Genomic DNA, 11193 nt, shown 5'->3' on the forward strand with positions numbered 1-11193 from the left:
TATATATATATATTCATTAGATATATTATTAAGATGTAGAATCCCCCATATTAATTCATTTTTATTTCAACAATTTAAAATGACAATTTGAAATAATGCATATTGGTCAATGTTCCTAGTTTAATTGAAAATCGTTATGGATAGTTATCAAATATTCAATCAGGTTTAGTCCACTGCAAGATTAACTTTACTGTTTTAGAACACACAGTTTCCCATTCGGAGACTAGGGCTATGGCAACTAAACCAGTGTCGACTACCTCTTGGGCAAGACAAGTTACCTTTAGCTAGGAGCCTCTTTTCCTTCTGCCCAACTGTTCGAAAATAACGTATTATCCTCATGTGACCTTCTTATCTTTCGATGGAAGATGTAAGCATGATAAATGCATTAAACGAGCTAAAACATCTTTAAAAGTCATGTGATGCATATATGTATATCTCTATCCTCTATCGAACCTCACAATGCCTATTGCTATGTGCTAACGACCTTATTATCTTTCTCAATGATAATAAAATCATCAAACAATTTAATTATTGACCAGGTAATTGAAAAGCAAACTAAACCATAATAAACATCCAATTAATTAAACAAATTTAACGTCAATTTAATTATTCAAATCAAATATTCATAACAAGAGTTTATCACATCCTACCAAGAAAAAAATTAACCCAATAGGATGTCAGATTAAACACGCAAAAGTTAAAAGACATCACCTTGAAATTAATGGATCATGAATAATCCCAGATTCTTATCACAATCCTTAATCAATTATTGAAGAAGAAATACGGAATTTTTTCTTTCTTTGCTGCCGTCGTTTGCCTCGGTTGCATGTATGCATGTAATTATTTTATTATTTTTTGTTTGCGTAGAATTAATCCAACAGCAAGGGACTCCAATTGTTCTCGAACAGCTGCAATTCTTGCCTTTTTGTCTCTCCAAAGCTACAAATGTTGGACTCCAATTAGAAGTTCAATTTTTTTCCTCCACGCTGCTGCCGCCAATATGTATGTATGTCTATTATAATTCAGCCCTCAATTCTTGACTTTTCAAAGGGCCTCCAAGCTGTTGTTTTATGTGTTTGTTAGGCCCGTTTAGTACACATTAATATAAAAATGAGAATAAAAAATATATTCGTTATGGACCCCACATAAGAGATAAAAAATCAAATATGATAATTTGGTGTGATGGATAACGATCATATTTTTCATTTTAATGGGTAAATAATGGGAAACAAACGAGGACTTAATCTTCCGGTTTATAGAGTTAGTCAATTCTTTTTTCATTTATAGAGTTTACCTATTAACATAAAATACAACAATTTAGAATTTAATTATTCAAAAGAACCATCAAATATTGCTATTTTAGGCCCCAAATAAGTGTATGATTCTCAAACAAAAGTATAACCAAAATAACAACAAACACACTAACATGCAAAAATATTTGATTAGACTCACTAGCTTTTTACTCATGATTCAAGATTTTAGTGTTAGTTTCACCAACACGTTTCAAATTACAATACCAAACCAATATCCACTATTTCAATGCAAAATCGGCGCTTAGGTATGAAGAATTAAGCAGAAATTAATGAATGCACAAGTTATTCCAATTCTCGACCCTCTATGGTCAAATATATCGTTTCATCTCTCCTAAAATTCACACACCCCAAACTTTTTTCACTATTTTTCACATTGTGTGATCTAAGGTTGAGTTTTCATTACTACCCTCACCCTTTCTAGTTTAGGTGGACGTCATTAATTGCCAGTCAATACATCAATGAACAAGAATTCTCTAATTATTTGATATCTTCGATTGCCCGGACTAGACTAGGCTAAGTATCCTTCATCGAAAATCAAATTCCCTCAAACATGTGTTGGGGCTTAATAAAGGCATTTAATACTTTTGCTTTTTTCATGCACTTGCTTTTTTTGATTCTCAAAAGTATTATTTATTTTTTTTATTTTTTTACATTCTCTCTGTTAAACTTTCTAGATGATCCTTGTAGCGAGCCTTAGGCATATGACTCCCAAGTTAGACGATTTTAAGGCACGAGGTTTTAAGATATCCTTATAAGCTTAACAACCCAAGTCAAACAGGCTTCGAAGATAACAATTTTTTTAAGTGCAGCTTCATCTCTTATTGCTTTCTAAATAACCCATATAGCGAGTTTTGAGCCGATGATTTTAAAGTCAGACGACTTTAAGGTACCAGATTTTAAAATACCCTTGCAGACTTAATCACTCGAGTCATAAAGACTTCAAAGAGAAGTCTTAAGTTTCAAAATATATGCTATGATTAGTGAAATGCCCCTTATCACACATATATTCGAGCAAACCGATTTCTAACTTAAGACTCTTGCCATATTTTATTTTGTCAGTCTAAGATAATCCACACAAAACTTTTTTCACATAAAGAATCCTCATTCATATCTGCATCTTCCTACAATAGTAAAATCACCCAAAACTATGCTAAATTTAGTCTATTGATAATTAATTTAGTATGGTTTGTGTAAAGCTTCTATGTCCAACTAAATCAATCTATCAAGAGCATGAAACAACTTATTTTATCACAATGTCAAACTCAATTCTAGTACACGTATAATATCAAGTTTTGCAAGGTTAAGTTTCAATCAGTCTAGCATGCACCCTATCAGCTGTTCATAAATCAATACCAAATCTCAAATTAAATCATCACTGTTAGCTAAACTGTCTCACACACAAAAGCACAAAACCTAATTTGTTTTAAGGAGACACAAAAACACACACAAAAACATACAAAAAAAAACAAAAAAAAAAAAAACAAAAAAAAACACACAAAAAAAAAAAAAAAAAAAAAAAAAAAAAAAAAAAACAAAAACTCATACATTTTTCCCACCCCCAAACTTAAACCTGACATTGTCTTAAATGTCTTGAAGCATAATTAAAAATGTAGGGGGATGGAAAAGAAAAGGAAGAATGTACTCGAATTTTTGGTTGAGTGTGTAAGACATTATGTGTGACTACTAGGCAATCTCTTCATCATGCTTTCCCCTTGGTTTATGTTGGTTTGAGTGTTCCACGATGTCATATTTCTGAATTTGATGGTCAAATCAAATATTAGAGATCAGATAACCTAGAACATGTGTTATTTAGCCTAAGTAATCAAAATAACCAACAATAAATTCAAGTGTATAAAGGGAACATTAAGGATGGTGATACCCTAAAAATTGAAATCTGCCTAAGTCTAATACAAACTAATAATCAAAATAAATCTACATGGAAATGCAGTGCAAAAAGTAAAAATAAATAAAAGAGTTAGAAAGTTGGATTGCCTTCCAATCAGCCCTTAATTTATAGTCTTTTACTAAACTGTTATATCGATCATTTTGGGTCGGGAGTGACTACTCTTTATCAAAATCACCACCCTAATATGCCTTCAACTGCTGTCCATTTACATGGAAAGTTAATATTCTCTCGTGAGTCACTTCAACTGCCCCTTGTGGAAAGACTTGAACAATTGTGAATGGCCCATACCATCTGGAATGCAATTTCCTAAGAAAAATGTTTCAACCTAGAATTGAACAACAATACATTTTGACCTGGAGTGAACTCACGCCTCTGGATGTATTTATCATAAAATTTCTTTGTCCTCTCCTTATACAGCTTAATATTCTCATAAGTATCCATCCGAAATTCATCCAATTTATTTAGTTGCAGCATCCTCTTCTCTATAGCTGCTGTCAAGTCCATGTTCAACTGGATTACTGCCCAATATGCACAATGCTCTAATTCCATAGGAAGGTGATAAGCTTTTCCAAATACGAGTCGATATGGATGTGCCTATTGGTGTTTTGTAAGCAGTCCTGTATGCCCACAATGCATCGTCAAGCTTTCGTGACCAATCAGTTCTTGAGCTATTCACTATCTTCTCGAGAATTCTCTCTAGCTTCTTATTTGACACTTTCACCTAGCCACTTGTTTGGGACTGATATGACATAGCAACCCAATGTTTTACCCTATATTATGCTTGACTGACTTCAAAAGCCTATTGCAGAAGCATTTACCTCGATCACTGATAATAGTTCGAGGAGTACCAAAGCGCGAGAATATATTATTCTTCAGAAAATTCACAACTGATAAGTGCGTTTTTACACATTTATTCGGTCCACAAAACATGATTAATTATTGATAAAATTGGTTTTTTATGACTTAATTCTATGCAATTTCATATTATAGGGTCATATTGATGGATATGATGGAACTCAAGAGAAAAGATGCGAAAAAGGGCAAAAACGAAAGAAAAGGAAAGTTCGAGGACCAAGTTGCAAATAATCCATAGATGAGACAGGCGATGGAATGAAAATTCAAGAGTGTTAGAGGTCAATTGGATGAGGAAAGGATTCAAAGAGGTGAAATATGGTCGAAGTATGATCACGTATCAACTTTCAGACGAAAAAGCTATGTTTGAGTCTCTATTTGAGACTCATTTTTGGCATAGTAAACATCAGAATTTGAGAAAGCCTATTTCTAGTTTTTATCTTTGAGTTAGCTTTTCAACGCACTTTGAATCACTTTAAGGAGATCGAAAGAGAAAGTTATGACCAAAATACTGAAAGCTGTCCGGCGGAAAAAGTGTTTGAACTATGCGGTCGCATAGTAGTATTCAGAGACTTCAAGTGGGCGTTTTGGCACAACTATGCAGTCGCATAGACCAAAATCTGGGACTAATCCTGTAGTTTCCTATTTTCGATATAACTCTTTTGGAACTCGATTGGGATGTAATATAAAAACCTAGAGCCGTCATATTTCGGGAGAGAACGCATTGGAGGAGAACAAAACACATCTTGGTGACGAATTTGAGGGAGATTGACGAAGGATTTTACGAAAATTATCAAGATTTCACTCGTATCTATAATTCGGTGATATTTTATCTTCAAGAAATCATGTATTCCTTTATGTTTTCCATGCTAGGCTAGAAATTCTTGTGCTAGAAGATCGGTGAATCTTGTAAGGTGATTCTTAATTCCTTACTTCATATTTTTGACATTAAAACACGTTTGATTAGTTTGAATGATTTATACGAATTTAATTTTTTCCGTAATTAAGGGTCCGTAATCGTGTGAATTTCGGTGACTTATTTCTTGCATTTGAGAGAAGGAAAATAGGTTCAACAAGGTATAAAATATCATAGAGTCTAATAGAGGATAGAGATATATCGCTATGCTATGCATGAATCTTTAAGTGCTCACAAAACTACATGCAGTATTGTATATTTACACCCGTCATAGAGATATATGCTGGTGGTATATGAGAGTAGGTTCAGCTTTGCTCGAGAGAGACAATTGGATAGATTAAGGGGCATTGATTCCTCATAATTTTAACGTGTTGTCAAAATTATAGAACTAGGGTTAAATTGAGCATTGCTTGGGGATTCGTAATCCTAGTGCGTTATACATTCATTGAATTCATTAATTTGTGTTCCAAACATTCAATTTGCATTTTTAGTTCATCTAAGCATCAATTTGCATTTTAATTCATTCAAATCATACACATTTGCATACCTAGTTTAGGTTAGGTTTTAGTTGAGCTTAAAAAAAAAAATCGCTTTTGACATTCTTGTTTCGGTCAAGGTCAAGATAAATAAAATTAGGCTACTCAATCTCTGTGGGACGATATTCGGAACTCTAAATTCCACTTTATTATTTGTTAATGAACTGTACACTTGCTGTGAATTAAATCGAAAGAAAATATTTCGTGAATAAAAACCACTCGAGCATCATTAGTTTGTGCTGCTATTGGTTCTATCCATTTTGATACATAGTCAATCGCCAATAACACGTACTGATTTTTGTAAGAGGTTAAATAATATCATAGGTGATCATAGAAACTCATAACGACTCTTGTCATTAACTGATAGGATGTCAGTACTAACCCAAGTGGATATGCTATAAGATAAGAAGTGAAGAAAAAGACCCCATAAAATTGATCCCTAAAACATAAAAAAGCTCCACTTTGAGAATCAAATTCAAAGGCATCGCATTCTTTTAGAGATCATCCCTGTATGTTGGCATTGTCACAGTGTTTTACATATTCATATGCATCCTTAAATAGTGTGACGACCAATAAAATTCTGATTGTAGAACCTTCATTACTGCCTTAGAAGACCCAAAATGTCCAGAATAAATAGAGGAGTGACAATGCTATAAAATTTGAGAGACATCTTCATTTGGTACTCAACTTCGAATGATTTGATCAGCACCCTCCTATACAAGATGGAACCCTTCCAATGATAATATTTCAGTTCTGAAAAGAACTTCTACCTTTGGTGGTGTGTGAACTCAGGTAGAAGTACATTACATGCCAAGTAGTTCACTATGTCTGCATATCATTGTCCACTGTCAACTACAAAGATGCGCTTATCTGAGAAACAATCCTTTATATCACCCTCATCTTTCTGTTCTATTTGTTCAACCTTTGAAAGGTTGTTTGCTACCACATTTTCACATCCTTTTTTTTCTCGGATCTCCAAATCAAACTATTGAAGGAGGAGTATCTACCGAATCAATCTAGGCTTCGTATCACTCTTAGACATCAGATATTTCAAGGTCGCATGATCTGCGTAGACAATTACCACTGTCCCATGAGATATGATCTAAACTTATCGAAGGCAAACACAATGGCCAGTAGCTCTTTTTCTGTGGTTACATAATTTAGCTGTGACTCTATCAAAGTCTTGCTTGCGTTGTAGATTACATAGAGAATTTTCATGTAAATTTTATTATTTCTTTGACTTAATACTACCCCCACAGCAAAATTATTAGCATCGCACATCACCTCAAATGGCAGGTCCCAGTCTGGTGCAGCTGTAACCGGTGCGAACATTAACTTTTCTTTCAGAGTGTTGAAGGTTGCCAAACACTCTTCAGAAAAGTTGAATGGTGTGTCATTTTCAAGCAAGTTACAAAGCGACTTTATAATTTTAGAGAAATCCTTAACAAACCTCTTGTAGAACTTATATGGCCAAGGAAACTACGTACTCCCTTAACTGAAGTTGGTGGAGAAAGCTTCTTTATCACTTGAATCTTTGCTGTATCTACTTCGATACCATTTGCTAAAATGTTGTATCCAAGAACTATTCCTTTCTGCACCACGAAGTGGCACTTCTCCTAATTTAGTATCAAATTCGTTTCCTCACATCGTTGCAGGACCATTCCCAAATTTGTGAGACAATCCTCGAATGATGGACTGAACACTGAAAAGTTATCCATGAAGACTTCAATAATTTTTTCCACCATATTTGAAAAGATTACCATCATGTATCTCTGAAATGTGATAGGGCATTACAAACCAGAATGACATCCTTTTGTATGTAAAAGTACCATAAGGACATGTAAATATAGTCTTCTCTCAATCTTTTGGAACCACGGTAATCTGATTGAAACTCAAGTATCCATCCAAGAAACGGTAATGTGAATGCCCATCTAATCTTTACAACATCTTGTCGATAAAAGGCAAGGGAAAGTGATCTTTTCTAGATGCATTAATCAGTTTCTTGTAGTCTATACATACTCTCCATCCTGTGGTATCAGCTCATTATTCTTATTTTTTACCACTGTAATACCTCCTTTCTTTGGAACAATATAGATTGGAATAACTCACTTGCTATCAGAGATCGGATAGATGATGCTTGCATCAAGGAGTTTCAATACCTCTGCTTGCACTTCTTTCGTGGCGATGGTTCAATCTACACTGATTTTCCACTATTGGCTTATACTCTTCCTCCATGAAAATTTTGTGCGTGCATATCGATGGACTACTATCTCTGATGCCTGCTATAGACTACCCAATAGTTGTTTTGTATTCCCGTAGAACTCGTAGAATCTCTGCTCTTCCAAATTGGTCATCTCATTTGCAATGATCATAGGCAGTGTAGATGACTCTCCTAAATAATCATACCTTAGATATGATGGCAATTGCATGAACTCACGATGCGGTGCTTTCTGAATAGAAGGGAGTGGTTTACTAGATCCTGAACTAAGTTCCTCAAATTGTCTTCTTCTAATGGGTGGAGTAGACTTCATAATGTAGGCTATCTGACTTATCTCTTCAATTGTTGATTTTTTATCTTGTGAGTGCACAAGAAGATTCTCCAAGTGGTCTTGAGGATGCTCTAGAATGAAAGTCTCTTCCACTGTTAAATCCACCATATCAATGCACAGATAGCTATCTGATTTTGTATGATGTTTGATAGTACTGAAAACGTTAAATGTCACATGCTCATCATTTAATTGCAACATCAATTATCCTTTCTGAACATCTATTAAGGCTTGACATGTTGCAAGGAACGGTCTTCCCAATATTAATGGGATGTCTAGAATGACAAAATTCGGATGATAGATAAATTTATCGACCTTTACCAGAATGTCTTCAATAATTTCCCTTGAAAATTTTATGGACCTATCTGCTAACTGCAATGAAAACGATGTTGCCTTTGCCTTTTCTAAGTTTATTTTCATGAAAACAGAGTAAAGCATAAGGTTAATGCTAGCACCCAAATCATAGAGAATCTTATCATATTTCATGTTTCCAATAGTACAAGGGATAGTGAAACTCCTTGGGTCCTTTAGTTTAGGTGGCAGCTAATTTTGTAAGATGGCACTACATTCTTTATTCAACATCACTGTCCCCAAATCCTCCAACTTCTTTTTGTTTGTGAGTATTTCCTTCATAAATTTCGTATAGGTGGACATTTGTGCAAATGCATCTACAAATAGTATGTTAATTTGCAGCTTTTTGAATAGCTCAAGAAACTTCAAGAATTTCTTGTCCAACTTATGCTTTTATAGCATATGTGAGAATGGGAGTGGTTGGACCATTTCTTTGGCAGGAGCAGTTACCTTAACCTTTGGATCCTCCTAATGCTTTTTAACCGTGGTAGGTACCTTCTCTTGTGTAGCAACCAGCCTCTTCACATTTATTTTAGGTAGCTGCACCCCATTGCGAATCGTTACGCCCTTGCAATGCTCCTTAAGATTTGTTTCAGTATCACTAGGCAATGGTCCTAATAGTCTCTCTGAAAATGCCTTGGCTATTTGTCCCATTTGATTCTCCAATTTTTTTATAGTAGTACCCTGAATTTGCAAGCTCTTATCTGTTCTCTGCATGTGTTGAGTGGATATTTCTGCTAACTTAGTCACATGATCATCTAATGAAGACTTCTCATTCTGCTAAATTCGGATGGTGCAGTCTACTGTGGCATGATCTAAGCTCCCTAATTATTACTCCATTGAAAGCCTAAGTGATTTCTCCAACCTTAGTAATATGTGTTAGGATTTGGATTGTGTTGTTGCCTTTGAAAATTCTGAGCATAGTTCACGTCTTCTACTGTCTAGGTAAAAGGAGATCCTACATCATTATCAACACTCTGGTTCTTACCACAATGTTTGCATTTTGGTCCCACTGTCTGGGCTACGCTCATCTGATCTATCTTATGTGCCATGATGTCAATTGTGCAAAAATTGTTGTCAAAAAATCAACTTCGAATACCCTAGCAACTTTTTTTCCACTTGTCCTTCAGTAGGCCAAAATGCACTGGTGAATCTTCCATGATTTGGTAGACCTGACTTGCAATAATTTTTGTGATAGAACTATCGTATGCAGAGTCTACGTTAGCCCTGCTAATCAGGTTCAAACCAATGTAGAAGTATTACACCTGAAGCTACTTCTGTAATACGTGTTGTGGGCATTGGCGAAGTAAACATTTGAATCATTACCAAGCCTCTGAATAGTATTCTAAGTCCATTTGCTAAAAAGTAGTGATCTTGTCCCTTAACTTTGCAATCATTTTTGGTGAGAAATATTTGCTAAGGAATTTTTATTCAATTGATTCTATGATGTGATATTCTGCGGTGGACAAACGTCTAATCATTCCCTTGCTGAGTCCCTTAATGTGTATGGGGAGAGCTGTAGTCTGATTGCTTAACTTGAAACCCCCGGATACTCAATTGTTGCAAACATGTCCAAAAATCTTGATATATGAGCATTTGGATTCTCTGTAGCTATCCTAAAGAATTGTAACACATTCTAGAACATGTTGATGACATTTGTCCTCAAATGGAAGTTTGCATGACCAAACGTCAGATATACGATACTGGACTGACTTTCTACTACCGATAGAACTATATACGCTCCCATGAGCCTTGCGTTTTCATTGGCTGCAGTTGTATTTGGTTGTGCCACTTATAGATTAGCTCCAATGGCTATTTGATTCAGGTTTTCGTTTGCCATGTCTTCCTCTTTCTATTTTTGGCATATTTCCAACTGTTGTCTTCTTCAAAGGTTGAATATTCGTTTGATCTTAGGGTCAAATTGAACAATATCCTCGGTTCTCGAACTTCGCATACAAGTCCCAATAAAAGAAAGAAAAAAACACTGTAAAAATTTTCTAGTATAATAAACTAGACTAAAGAAGAAAAAGAAAAATAATAAAATTCAAATTAAAGTTAAAATTAACTAAAACTAGTAAAAAAAATAGCCCCAACAACGGTGTCAAAAATTTGATCATTTGATTTCCCGCAAGTAAACGGGATCGTGAACAAGTAATAAAGTGGTGTGTAAAGTGTCAAACCCACAAGAACTATGCGTTTGATCGAGTTAAAACTAACAATATCCTTAATCGAATAGCAAAATCGAGTTGTTACTAAACACTATTTAAATCTATTAACTAACTTGAAAGCAATGTAAAAAAAAAAAAAAAAAAATTATAAAATTCACTAGATGTATTGCAAAGATATAGAATCTCCCTTATTAATCCATTTTTAGTTCAACAATTTAAAATGACAATTTGAAATCATATTTATTGGTCAATATTCCTATTTTAATTGAAATCCTCTCTTGATAGTTATCAAGTTTATTCCCCTTATGTGATCTTCCTATCTCTCGATAAAAGATGCGAACATGATAAATGCATTAAAAAAGTTAAATCATCTTTAAAAATCATGTGAATCATAGAAGTATATCTTCATCATCTATTGAACCTCACAATGCCTATTAGTATGTGCTAATGACCTTATTTTTTTCTCGATGATAATAAAATCCACAAACATTTCAATTATTGGTAAGGTAATTAAAAAGAAAACTAAACCATAATAAACAACCAAACAATTATACAAATTTAATGTCAATTTAATTATTCTAACAAAAAATTCATAACAATAGTTC

This window comes from Olea europaea, unplaced genomic scaffold (assembly GCF_002742605.1).
Source record: "Olea europaea var. sylvestris unplaced genomic scaffold, O_europaea_v1 scaffold2727, whole genome shotgun sequence".
NCBI lineage: Eukaryota > Viridiplantae > Streptophyta > Magnoliopsida > Lamiales > Oleaceae > Olea > Olea europaea.